This window comes from Coenobita brevimanus, chromosome 24 (assembly GCF_032717465.1).
Source record: "Coenobita brevimanus isolate Jiangsu-jjx chromosome 24, ASM3271746v2, whole genome shotgun sequence".
Classification (NCBI taxonomy): domain Eukaryota; kingdom Metazoa; phylum Arthropoda; class Malacostraca; order Decapoda; family Coenobitidae; genus Coenobita; species Coenobita brevimanus.
The window spans coordinates 26,914,740-26,928,290 of NC_136977.1; the positions used below are offsets into that span (position 1 = coordinate 26,914,740).

Sequence of the window (13,551 nt, forward strand, 5' to 3'; positions counted from 1 at the left end):
TGTGTGTGTGTGTGTGTGTGTGTCATTCTTTTTTATTTGTTACTGATGATATTCTCTCTTTTGGGTTAGGTGGTAATGGTAACACGTATTAAGGACTTTCGATAGGTTGGTAATAGGACAGGATCATCTGGGGCAGCCCTTTAATACCCCTTCCCCTCACACACATAATAATACCATGCTCAGTAGTACCGTTCTGTTACTCTCGCGTTCCACTTCGCATCTACCTACCTACCTCTCTACCTACCTACCTACACTCATACCCACTGCACCCCGATTAGTCATATAACATCCTTTTCTACTGTGCCAAGTAGCATAAAACATAAGGAAAGATAGACACAGATAGCCTGAGATTGCCAAGGATGTAGCCCAAGATGGCAGGACCCGCGCATCAGCCGCAACAAAAGGTAAGAAAGAGAGGTAAGGCTCAGAGACAGAAGGGCTATATTAGGTGATTATATAAGGATGTGTGGATTAAACTATCTGATCTAAGTAGAAAAAGCCCCTCTAGGTCATATAAAGCCATCTAAAGATAGTATGCACATATACAGGCTATACTATATATATATATATATATATATATATATATATATATATATATATATATATATATATATATATATATATATATATATATATATATATATATATAAAAGGGAAGGTCTTGGAGATATAGTACCGTCTTAGACGGCGCGGACCATGGGACCCCCTATCATAGGGTGAGGTAGCACTCCGTAATTAGGAATGGCGCAGGTTCAGAGTGCCGTCCTCTCATATAGGGTATAGGAGCATTCGCCAGAAACCGGTCGCAAAGCTTAGTTCTAAGCTTATGAACTGAAAAACCTTCGCTATTCAATTGCAAAACTACTCGCAAAGTCTTGTTAACCTTTGTACTAGTTGCATAATCGAACCGAAAAATATCGATTTTGTTCTTTCATTCTTTTTTCTTCATCAGTCATAACTCCAGATCAAAAAGGCGTACGATTGTGTATTATACACCAAAATACTGCTTGTCAACTGTGGATGTTTCTTTTCATGTTTGGAAAAGTATTCAGGGTACGATTCGCGAGTTACGGCCTGAAAACGTCATCGCAGTCACCCGTATGTCATTTTGCGCAATATTGGTCAGCTACAGCTCGCCTATAGTTAAAGAACGTACCAAAACACTTCTTTTCACGAGAGGGCACCCTCGTTTTAGTTTTCCAGTATGCTATGCATGTAACAATCTAATCTAACTCTTGGTTTATGCATTATTATACTTCCACACAAAGATCATAAACAAGAACAAAAAAATTTCCTTCTAAATTGATTGTTAAGAACTAGGAATGGCAGAAGTGCACAGATAAGAGATGAACAAAGCACCGAAACAAGAGAGAATTCAGGATGGGAGGAGATTTGGAGACCTATACCCATTACTACATTCCACATTTTAGCCACAAACTTGTAGCTGGTGGAATGTAGGAATGGGTATAGGTCTCCAAATCTCCACCCACAGTGAATGCTCTCTTGTTTCTGTGCTTGTTTCATCTCTTATCTGTGCACTTTTGCCATTCCTACTTCTTAAGAATAGTTTTAGAAGAATTTTTTTGTTTTCTGGTAGATATATAGGGCTCCACTGAATATACAGTACTGAATAGGGTGGAACAAAAATGACATCTCACCAGAAAAAATGTGGTAGGAAGGTGAGATTTGCCACAATCTCCTCAACCACACATAATTCTACAGTACTGTAAATGATTACACGGGCGTTCCTTTTGGATCATCGTCTACTAAAGTCCAGCCGCACTGTCTCCTGTGCTTACAGGCAGTGCACCACCGAAAGTGAATGGACACTGTCTCGACATATCAGAGACCGGGAAATTAAACAAACTGAAATCCATGAAGATCTACACATACAATAAGAAGCCTCGGAGAAGATTACAAACTTTATGGACCGAATTAGATAACATTAGTTGGGATATTGTTGGTCTGAGTGAGATCCACAGAAAAAAGAAAAAAATAATTCAGCTCAAAGACAGCAACCACCTATTTTACTACAGAGGAAGGCAAAATGAAAGAGTTAGTGGTGTAGGATGTCTAATTAACAGAAATCTTGCAAATAACATTGGTAAATTCAGCAGTGTATCTGACAAAGTAGCATGGATTGATAATTAGACCAGGCAAAAGATAAGTAATACACATGCACCGACTACTCAAAGCTCAGATGAAGAAATAGAAATAATCTATGACGACATCACCCAGACTATATAAGAAGAAAAGACAATATACTGTATACTATACTCACTGGAAACTTCAGTGCTAAAGTTGAAAAATCGAAAAAAGGAGAAGCATGTATTGGAAAATTCGGAGTGGGAGGACGGAATGACAGAGGTGAAATGGTAGGAAATTTTGCTGAAATGTATAACATGAGAATAATGAAGACATTCTTTCACAAAAGAACAGCGAGAAAATGGACCGGGGGAAGTCCAGTTGGAGAAACAAAGAATGAAATTGACATTATCATAGCAGATATTAACACGATCATAAATATCACTGTTATTTTGTAAAGTAAATACAGGAAGTGGCCATCGAATGATGGGTTGCACAGCCAAATTCATTTTCAGAAGTGAAAGAAAGAAGCTGATTAAAAATAAAAGATATGCCAAATAAAAGTAAGCGAAAACAAAACGGCCTTAGGAATAGCGAAAAGATTTCAGGCTCTAAGTGATGTCAAGTGTGACACTGATGAGTTGAATGACAGACTAATAAAAGAGTTAAGCAACGAAAGTAGTATGGAAAGATAATGAACCAAGGGCAACAAGTATTCAAAAATGACCCTCGAACTCACGAGAAGCAGAAGACCAGAGATGAAAGTACAGTAAAAACAAAGAAAAATGAAATAACAAGATCGGAATTAAATAAACTTATCAACAAGAGACAGAGAGAAGAAAAAAAGGATGAGAAACATGGATTAGATCAAAGAAATCATTAAAAAAAAGTCTGAGACAGGTCGGAAGTAAAATGGCACTAGGAAAACAACAAATTATATTACTGGAAGACAAAAACGATGGAGTCATTACTGTAAATGCAGAAATAGGATGACGAAGAGAGTTGAAGAATTTTACAAAGACCTCTATGTGTCAAAGACGAGGTAGCAATAGTTAACTTTACAGCTGATACAAGTGAAATACCTGAGGTAGCACCAGACGAAGTAAATATTTCTCTTAAAAGTATCAAAAAAGGAAACCCCCAGGAGAAGATGGAATAGTAGCGGTTTTACTTGTTGGATGCAAGAAAAGAAATACAAAACTGGCTCACCCACTTATTTACGCAGTGCATAGTGAAGAAAATTCCCAAAACATGGTGTAATACAATAGTTTGCTTTACAAAAACGGCAACTCAAAAGATCTTAGTACCTGTACCTATCGACCCATTAACTTATTATCAGGTACTGACAAACTTTTTATTAAAGTCTGTACGAAGATAATAACAACAACTTTGGAAGAAAATCAACCTCGTGAACAGGCAGGATTCCGAAGAGGCTATTCGACTACTGATCACCAACACACAATGAATCAGCAAACTGGGAAAACTACAGAACATATCAATCCACTGTGAGTTGATTTTGTTGATTATGGAATGCCTTTCGACGCAGTGGCGTACAGAGCAATGATAAATTCATTATGGGAACATGAGAATATTATAAAACTAATTGAAAACATGTATAAAGAGGTAACTGCTGCAGTTAAATTACATAAAGATTCAGAAGAAATTAAGACTGAAAAGCGTGCCCGTCAAAAGATAAAACTTCACCAATCTTTTTACATGCCTAGAAAGTATTTTCTGAAAGCTAGACTGGGAGAAGAAAGGAGTAACCATAGATGGAGATAACCTAAACCATTTAAGATTTGTAGATGACGTAGTATTAATCTCAAATCATCAGAGACATTGCAAGAAATGTTTAATGACCTAAACAGAGAAAGTCTCAAAGTAGGGCTGAAGATGAATCAGAGTAAACCTGAAGTACGAGTATGTTTAATTCAAATGCACCAAATAGCGTCCTCAGAATAAGCAAAGAAATTCTTGAAGAAGTAGAGGAATACAATTACTTGAGTCAAATCCTAAAATTAACGAAAGCCCATGATAGCAAAAGAAAACGATGCATTACAACTGGACTGAAAGCTTTCGGTAAAAATAAAGGTATCATGAAAAGTAGCGTGCCAATGTGCGTGACACGAAAAGTATATAACGAATGTTTAATTCCAGCTATGACGTACGGTTGTAAGACCTGGAAACTGACAAAAGCGATGGAAAACCAACTACGGGTAATTCGCTCTGAAAGTGCAATGGAAAGGTAAATGTTGGCAATATCTTTAAGAGACAGGAAAAGATCAACTTCGGTGAGAGAGCAGACTAAAAAAAAAAAAAAAAAAAAAAAAAATAGAGAAGTTATAAAAGAACAGAAATGAAGGTGGGCAGGTCATGTAACAAGGATAAAGGATAACCGATGGAGCAAGAGGCTGACTGACTGGAGTCCAGAAGATTGTAAGCATAGTAGAAAAAGGCCAGACAGAGGACGAGAGATGAGATAGAGAAGTCTGCAAGCAAAACGTGACAGAGATTGGCTCAGTCAAGGAATTCGTGGAGAAGGCTGGAGGAGGCTTTTGTTCAGCTTGGACTTATAATGGCTGATGATGATGATGATGATGATTGTGGGAAATATTTTCCCCCAAAGCAGTTGCACTCTCTACTTTTTAAAATCGTTGTCCCTGGTTAGAGTGCAGAGGAAAACCTGAGATCGTTAACAACTATTCAAGCGATTTTTACAACCCAGAAATTACATTCTCTTTAATAATTCTTATTATTGATAAATTAAATGTTACTGCGTTTAACCCTCGTGGACAACTATATTGTAAATACAATACTTATAATTAATTGGGAATTTCCACTGACCGAAACTGTGTCCGCGCATTAAATGACGTGTCTGAATATGAAAAGACCCTCATGTAAAAGCAGATGTGGATTTAACATATTACATAGATAAAAGGAATATTTGGTTTGGCTTTAGATTAATTAAAACTAAGATTAATTTGTTAGATTCGCCCTGTATATATCATGATGTAATCTAAATGTATGTAGCATTGTAATTAATTAATAGTTGGCACCTCTACCATTCTATGAGGGAGATAGAGGCTTACCTAGTTCGATCACTCTGCTCCTTGACATCGTCGAGGTAGCACGCTGCATATACGCGCCTCAAGGACACTTGACAGCCCAGGCAACAGACATAAAAACAGGCTCGTCGTCATCTGTTGTTTAACACTCCCTAGCTGAGTAACCTTTACGAATTGGCAAATTCAAGAGGGGATTAGCTAGGAGATAGAAAAGTAATAGTTAGGTGAGTTAAAGTGTAAGTTACGGTTCACTTAACCCTATGAGACTTGTTTGAATTTACTCAAGGACAATTTTAAGGATGAGTAAGGACCTACGAGTTGTTTACTAGAAAATAAATTTCTTACAACTTGGTGCCCCGACGGAGGATACCGATTTATACAAAGTCAAATATTTCTGACATTTTTGGTGCCCCGAGTGAGGATAGCCGATGTGTGCTGAAGAAATGAATGTGTTTAAAGTTGCTTTTGTTGGGCATAGTTTGCTACCATGTTCGGCTGAAGTGGATGACGTGGAAATATGCATTTACAGAGTTCCGGGTGGAAGGGCAAGTTCCTTCTCCAACGATGGAAGGCTGAATGCCGTATTAGATTGGGAGCATGACCGTACTATACTTTTCCTGGGAGGAAATGATATTCATGAGGAGGTGGAAGTTAATGAAGTTGTAGAAAACATTCTAGTTGTGGTAGGAGCCACAGAAGGCTCATGTAAATCCATGGTAGCCATAACCCTCCTGGAGCTAAGGAACCTGCCTGGAGCCAAGAAACCTACCATATGGCTCTCCAGTTTGCTATGGAACATATAAATTAATTAGCAGAGCTGTGAACAGGAAGTTTCAACGAATTAGGAAGGGGAGGGATTTTATCCACTTTAATGCCAAGCCCTTCCAAGCAACACTGAAGGCCAATGGTATACATTAGAACGTCATGGCAGAGAAGCGGTTCTGCAGAAACTTATAAATTATATAGAACTCAGGAAAGGACAGTTCTTGTGTACTAAGAGATAATTATCTTGAGCTCGGGGAATAAGGGTATTTTGGAAATTAAGTGGGGGGATAAATACAACCCTTGAAGTTTAATAACCCAGGGGGATAGGGTCGATATTATGGACCTAATCCCTACACTCCTCAAAATTTAAGTGATTAGCTGAGCCGGAAGATGAGTATTTGGAAATTGAGTGGGGAGATAAATACAACCCTAGAGGTTTAACAACCCAGGGGAATAGGTTTGATATAGTGGACTTAATCCCTAACCTCTTCAAAATTTAAAATAATTAGACAATTACTAAGCTGAGTTAAATTTGTGATTGAAACTCATAGTTAAATTAATAGATTAGAAATCGGTCAATATGTCTGTTTCCTTGCTGCAAAGATCTTCTAGTAGTAAAGCTGGATGGGTAACTAGAGCCATAAATGATTGCAAACAGTCGTTGGACGAAATACCTCTGTCCAAGGAGAAATTAAATAGTCTTCTAAATATACTGAAAGACCGGTGGAATATGTACGAAGAAGGTTGTATAACTTTAGAAGCGGCTATAGTAAAGGCTGATGATAAAGAACTCTTAGATTCACAGACTAGGAAATTTGAAGGTAAATTAGAAGAATATTTAACCGTAGTAAAGACACTAGAGTCAAAATTAGCTGAGATTGCCGCGGAAACACAAATTGTGGAACATTGGACTAGAGCTGTGTTGCCACAAATAGCGCTTCTGGAGTTTGATGGGGAGCAAAACTGGATATCCTTTTGGGATCAATTCAGATATTTAGTACATGATGGAACAGATCTCCCTAAGGTCAGCAAATTCACATATCTATTAGGACAGGCCAAAGGAACACCTTATCAGCTGATAAAGGAATTACCAGTAGAAGAAAATAATTATGAAGTGGCCTTGACTATCCTTAGACAAAACTATGAAGATGGAACAAGTTATCACCCAGTTACTGAAGGCTGTAATTGATTTACCCATACCTAAACATGATTTTGATTCCTTGCAAAATTTTAGAACTGCATTGAGTTGTAATTTAAAGGCCTTAGGTACTTATGAAGATATTAACCCGTCACGTCCCGAGGTTTTCCGCAGCTCCGACATTCCCCAGTCCCGAGCCTTTTTTGAAAAAATATTTTTTGGCTAAAACTTCCGCTTTGGTTGAGAAACGAAGGAAAATCACCAAGAAAGGGCTTACCGTGGTCTATAAGTGGTCGGAACAGGTGAGGTCCCGCGCGCCAGGTATTGTATTCTATCATTGACGTGTCAGGCGCTCACACTTTCTATGGTAGGGAATACTGGGAGAAACAACACACAACACCTCTATATTTATTGAATTTGAACTAATAAACAATAACAGTAGCAATATAATGGATTTCAGACACATATATATGAAAAATAAGCATTGTACCATCTCGCGAGCATTGCGAGTTAGGTCCGAGCCGTAACATGCTATATGCTAAGTATCTTGTATCAGTCAACATATCATTATTTCTACTTGTATACTTCTGTTTCAATGACATTTTACCAATTTCTACTGTTTGTAAATGTTTTCAGATGTTTTCATTCATTATGATGACATGCAGCATAAGTTTAGCACACATTGGCTTACTAAGCGCACTCGTTATGACTAGTATTTCAACATACCCAATTGTTTTATCACTTTCCTATTATTTTTCCCTTTACATAGAACCTTTCCTCCACCACTGTAAATGTTTTCAATTATTTACATTCATTACGAGGGCATTTAGCGATACGCTAGCGCATATTCACGTAGCAAGTACAATCTCAAACACTCGTGTTTCATCTTTTACTTTATTTATTCACTCCAATTATACTTTCCCACTTACATTACACACGTTTACACCCTTATACTGCACTGTACATGCTTACTGGCATTATTTATTCATGTGGACATCAGAATATAGCATGAAAATACCCTCGCAATGAATGTTTCGACCAACATAATACTCAAACACTTATATACTAATTCTTCACATATATTACACACTTTCCCACTTGTTGACTTCTGTTTTCATTATTACGGGCCTTATTCATTCAACTGAGCGTCAGGATATCGCATCTCTATACACACGCTATGAATATTTTGACTTAGAATATATTTCAGCACTTACAATAACTTGAACTTACATTATACCCGTTAGCATTTCCAGTAATAATAATTACATATTTACGGGCCTTATTTATTGCACTGAGCGACAGAATATCGCATCATAAAACCCTCGCTGTGTATGTTTCCACTTACAGCATATTTATACATTTACATACAATTTTTGCACTTATGCTATACCCGTATGCACTTTATACTAATATTTGCAGATCAACATGACTGATAATTTCACTGAGCGTCTGTTTGTCGCATTTACTTCATAGTTTCAGCGTCCTATCGCATTCACACCATATCAGAATTGCATCAACGTGTGATATTCGCTGAAACATGGGTGAATGCAGAGACCCACGTCACACTCGACGCACTCATAGCGGGTGTCCTTCTTCTGTGTGGTGAGTCTCACCCGGGAATTGCTACACACGTGACACCTGCGTTGGGGCCTAGGTCTGTTTGGCTGGGGAGGGATAGGAGTGGGGAAATGGCGGCCGGATATTCTCAGGGAAGTTTGGGCAATAGGGGCAGTGTGGGTGCGATGCTGGGGCCTTTCAACAGCATAACGTGCAAAAATCTCTCTTGTGAGCTCCCTCACAAACCCTTCAAAGGTTTCCTGAACTCCTGTTGTCATGGCGTGAAGGTGGTGGCAATTCAGAGCAGTGATGTCTAGCAAGTGAAAGAACAGTATCTTATACCACTTCATCGTGGTCCTGGCACACTCTACCGTCGATATCATGGAGTTTGACTGGTCCACCAGGCGCATGTTTATGTTATAGTCCATGACACACTCAGGTTTCCAAATGTGACGCCTGTTCTCGCTTCGGTAATCAACGGAATCAGTACGGTGCATCAAGGGGCGGTGAACCGTTGACAAGAGGCTTACTTCTCTATTATAGTTCCACACAGTTGCAAGGATGTTGTTGGCTTTGAAGAAGACAACCTCATTCCTGGCAAGTTTCCGCCCTACCTTGGCCATGTGACGCCGGTTCACCTTCACGGTTCCACAGACTCCCGTTTCATGCGTGTGAAGATAACGAGCGAGAAGAGGGCTAGTGTACCAGTTGTCCAGGTAGAGGACGTGACCATGATGAAGGTAGTCTTCTATCATTGTCTTTACCACTGCTCCCGACAGTCCAATACTCCGATCTTCTATTATGTCTGTCTGTGCAGCGGTGTACAAGACTATGTCTTGCACATATCCAGTCCTACAGTCGCACATAACAAAGATCTTAACCCAAAACGGTGCCTTTTGCTGGGTATATACTGCCTAAATGAAATATTACCTCTCCACAACACGAGACTCTCGTCTATGACGAGGTTTCTATAGGGATAAAATGACGAACGAAAGGTTTGCCTCAGGTGATCAAAGACCAACCTAATTCGCCTCATCATATCTGTGTCGTTCGCATTTGCAGGATCATGAGCATCATAGAAATGGAGGCGACTTAGAATTTGTTGAAACCGATTACGGCTCATCACTTGCCCAAATATTGGGGTAAACATAACAGGGTCCCTTGTCCAGTAAGCCGGAATTTTGTTCTTTCGTATAATACCCATCAAAAGGACCAGGGCAAAAAATAGGAACAATTCTGAAAGGGAGACAGAGTAATCATATATGATAGAATGCCTACTCCTTGTTCCCAATCTTTCACTCTCAAGGCGCTGGGTGCTTGCAAAAAGGTTGGTTTGGTAAACAATCTGCTCCACGAATGCCTCACTAAAAAACAGGTGGAAAAAATCCAACCTGGTGGAATTTCGGTGAATTCCAGGAGGAATGGAGCCAGAGCGCCCCTGCTCAGTGAAGGGGTGAATGAGGGGAGATAAATCACTCCCATCCTCCCAATTCCATCCCACAAATCCCTCGTCCCCATCATCCCCATCACCGCCTTCGTCTGGGTGGGGAGGAGATCCTGGTGGGGGAAGTTGGGGAGAAGGAGTGTGGAGGGCTTCCCCACTGTCACTCCTCTTCCTTCTGCCTTTTCCCTTTCCCTTTCCCTTACGGCCTTGAGGAACATTGGGGGGCTGTGGGGATGAAGTAGGGGAATATTGGATTAGGTAGTTAAAATAATTTTATTAAATATGAACATCACTTTCACCTAAACAATCAATTTTGTGCTTCAGTTTAATGAAACTTATAAACCAGGTTTAGAAATAGTTCAAGCCAACTATTTTGTGTTCACAGGTATCGTTGTAAACTACCTAGTCTTAATTATCTGCATTTTAATTGGAGTTGCTTTTGTAACACTTCTAGAACGAAAAATTCTAGGATACATTCAAATTTGAAAAGGACCCAATATCGTAGGATTCCTGGGATTACTCCAACCATTTGCCGACGCTGTAAAATTATTCACCAAAGAACAAACAATACCAACTATATCCAACTTTTTACCATATTACCTATCCCCTGTCTTCAGGTTATTCATCTCCCTATTAGTTTGAGCTATCTTACCTTACCAAACCGGATTAGTAAATTTTAACACAGGAGTCTTATTCTTTTTATGCTGTCTAAGTTTGGGAGTCTATTCAACTATAAGAGCCGGGTGAGTTTCAAACTGTAAATACTCAATACTTGGAAGACTTCGAGCTGTAGCTCAAACAATTTCATACGAAGTTAGACTTGCTCTTATTCTTTTATCCTTTATCTACTTAATCGGCGGATTCAATATGGAACTTTTCACTCGGTTTCAAAAAGATATTTGAATAATTTGGTTTACATTACCCCTATCTTTAATATGATAAGCCTCTTGTCTAGCAGAAACAAACCGTACCCCATTTGATTTTGCCGAAGGTGAATCAGAACTAGTATCAGGATTCAATACCGAATACAGAAGAGGAGGATTTGCTTTAATTTTCATAGCTGAATATGCAAGAATTCTATTCATAAGAATATTATTCGTATTAATTTTCTTAGGAGCCGACCCATGTAGACTACTCTTTTATTTCAAATCAGTTTTTATAGCCTTTGTTTTTATTTGAGTTCGAGGAACTCTACCACGTCTACGATACGATAAACTAATATACTTAGCCTGAAAAAGATTCCTTCCAGTTTCCCTTAACTACCTAAGACGTGCTGGGGAGTGGCTCCTCCCCACCTTCCCCCTCCATGACAACACCACGTGATTTTCACGCACCCTAGCTCGACCACATGTTAGGGGATATTGGGGAGCATAAGACGTGGTTGGGAGTGGTTCCTCCCCACCTTCCCCCTCCATCACAACCCCACGTGATACAGAACGCACCCACACTCGCCCACATGATACACTTCGCCGCCTCACACTACCTAGGGAGAGCAATGACTCACTCACGTCACTCTCACTTTCAATACTCCTCCCTGCACTTTCCTTTTCACTCTCCACTCCCTCCATGGCACTTCCTAACTCCCCAAACAAAATACTAGGCCCATACCTGCTCGTCCGATGTGGTGTGCGCTCTGGGCCACGATGAGTTATTACCTCACTTCCATACCATGTGGCAGCACGTCCCACGACTCCGTCCTCGTCCTCGTCCCCATCCTCGTCATCGAAATCTGCTTCCACATCACACTGGGGCTGGGCATAGGATGTTGCACGTGGTTTCTTGGCCGGCTGCCCCTCTCTAGCAGCACGGTAAGTCATGTACTGCCGCTTCCTGGGGGACGGGACTTCTTCATCACTGCTGGTAGTTTCCTACTCCTCTGGCTGCACATAATCTTTATCCACAACCTTGTCGTTCAGTGGGGAATCACTGTCGCCTGTAAAGGCGTCCAGGGCGGCTTGAATTTCGCCCTCTGAGAGACCTCTCTTAGCCATGTCTGAGCGGGACCGTTGCTACCAGGTGAGTGGACGAGTGGCGGGTTAGCGCCGAGTGTCCCCGCCTGGTGGCAGGTAGGTGAAGGTCATGCGAGGATACGTACCGCAAATCAAGCGCGAAATTTGAAAATTGTCGAAATTATGCACTTTGCAATTGCACGACGTACCAGTACGTCGCCGGGACTGGCAAATGCAGACCGTTGCAACGTACCCATACGTCGACGGGACGGGGTGGGTTAAGGCATCAGACTGGGTGCTTTCAAGAATTGTGTCCTTAAAGCTTCTAGCTTACCAAAAACCAAGGATGCTTTGTATGGTAGGTACCAAAAGGATAATTTTTTCTGCGAAGAGATTGAGAAAGGCTTGATGCAACTCCGTAAACATTTGCAAGGAACAGTAAAACCTACTGAGATTAAACAAAAGACTGAAATAAAGAAAAAACCCACTAAACAACTGGTTGGGAAACCTAAGTGAGATAAAACTAAGTATGTACCTAAAGAAGAGATAGGTACTTTCCTTAGTTCCTTAAAGGCTGCGGATAAAATATTAAAAACAGGGAACAAACAAGCTGACGAAATTAAAGAAGTAAAACCTTCCATGCAAAATGACAGGAAAGTTTGTGTATTTTGTGGTAAGCAACATTCCAGTGCATCTTGTCAACGTTATCCTGATTATGCTTCTAGAGTAGGAAAGCTTCAGGAACTGGGGTGTTGTATAATCTGTATGAATTCCGAACATACTTCTGCGGACTGCAAAACTAAACTAAATCTTTGTTTTAAATGCAAAAGGGATCATCATCATAGTGCCCTATGTCCAAGGATTAAAAATGAGGTTCCTAAACCTGCAAGCATCAATATGACAATTGCAAAAGGGACTACTTCAGTTTTAATGCCAGCTGCAGTTCCAGTAGGAGATGTGAAGGTATTGATTGAGAATAGAAACCTATTAGCATGTACCCTTTTTGATACGGGTGCTCAGAAACCCTTCATTTCTGCAGACATTGTGAAGAAATTAAAGTTACCTATTATTGGCAATGTAAATCTAGCCATTACAGGATTCTTAACAACTAAGAAGGCTCAGTCTTTTGATTTAGTTAGACCATAATACAATTAGGCAGATATAAATGCCGTATAACAGCAGCTGTACTGGATAATAATTATGGAGACAAGTATATATATGAAAGGACTGAAGGAAACCTCTGATCATCTACAAAGCTCAGGGATAAAGTTGGCTAAACGGAATGTAGAATCAGATACTGTGGGTCCCATCAAAATGATAATTGGTTCTGATTATTGTGGAAAATTCCGACATAGAACTTTCAAGAAGAATAAGGTACAGTTGTTCAAGAGTCCAGGAGGTAACCTTATTATGGGTCAGTTGCCTTTTCCGAAACAAGTTAAAGGAGATGCCAAACTAGTAGACTCAGTCTTTGTTACCCCCACACAGTCATTGATGGTAGCTAGAATAGGTGCAGAATTAGAACCTACTTAGATAAATGACTTGGAT

At 39.9% G+C, this 13,551-nt stretch overlaps 1 pseudogene; it reads left to right on the top strand.

Annotated features, from left to right (window-relative positions):
- Positions 1-371: 371 nt before the first annotated feature.
- Positions 372-11,377, top strand: LOC145393332 (NADH-ubiquinone oxidoreductase chain 1 pseudogene; annotated as a pseudogene).
- The last annotated feature ends 2,174 nt before the right edge of the window (positions 11,378-13,551 follow it).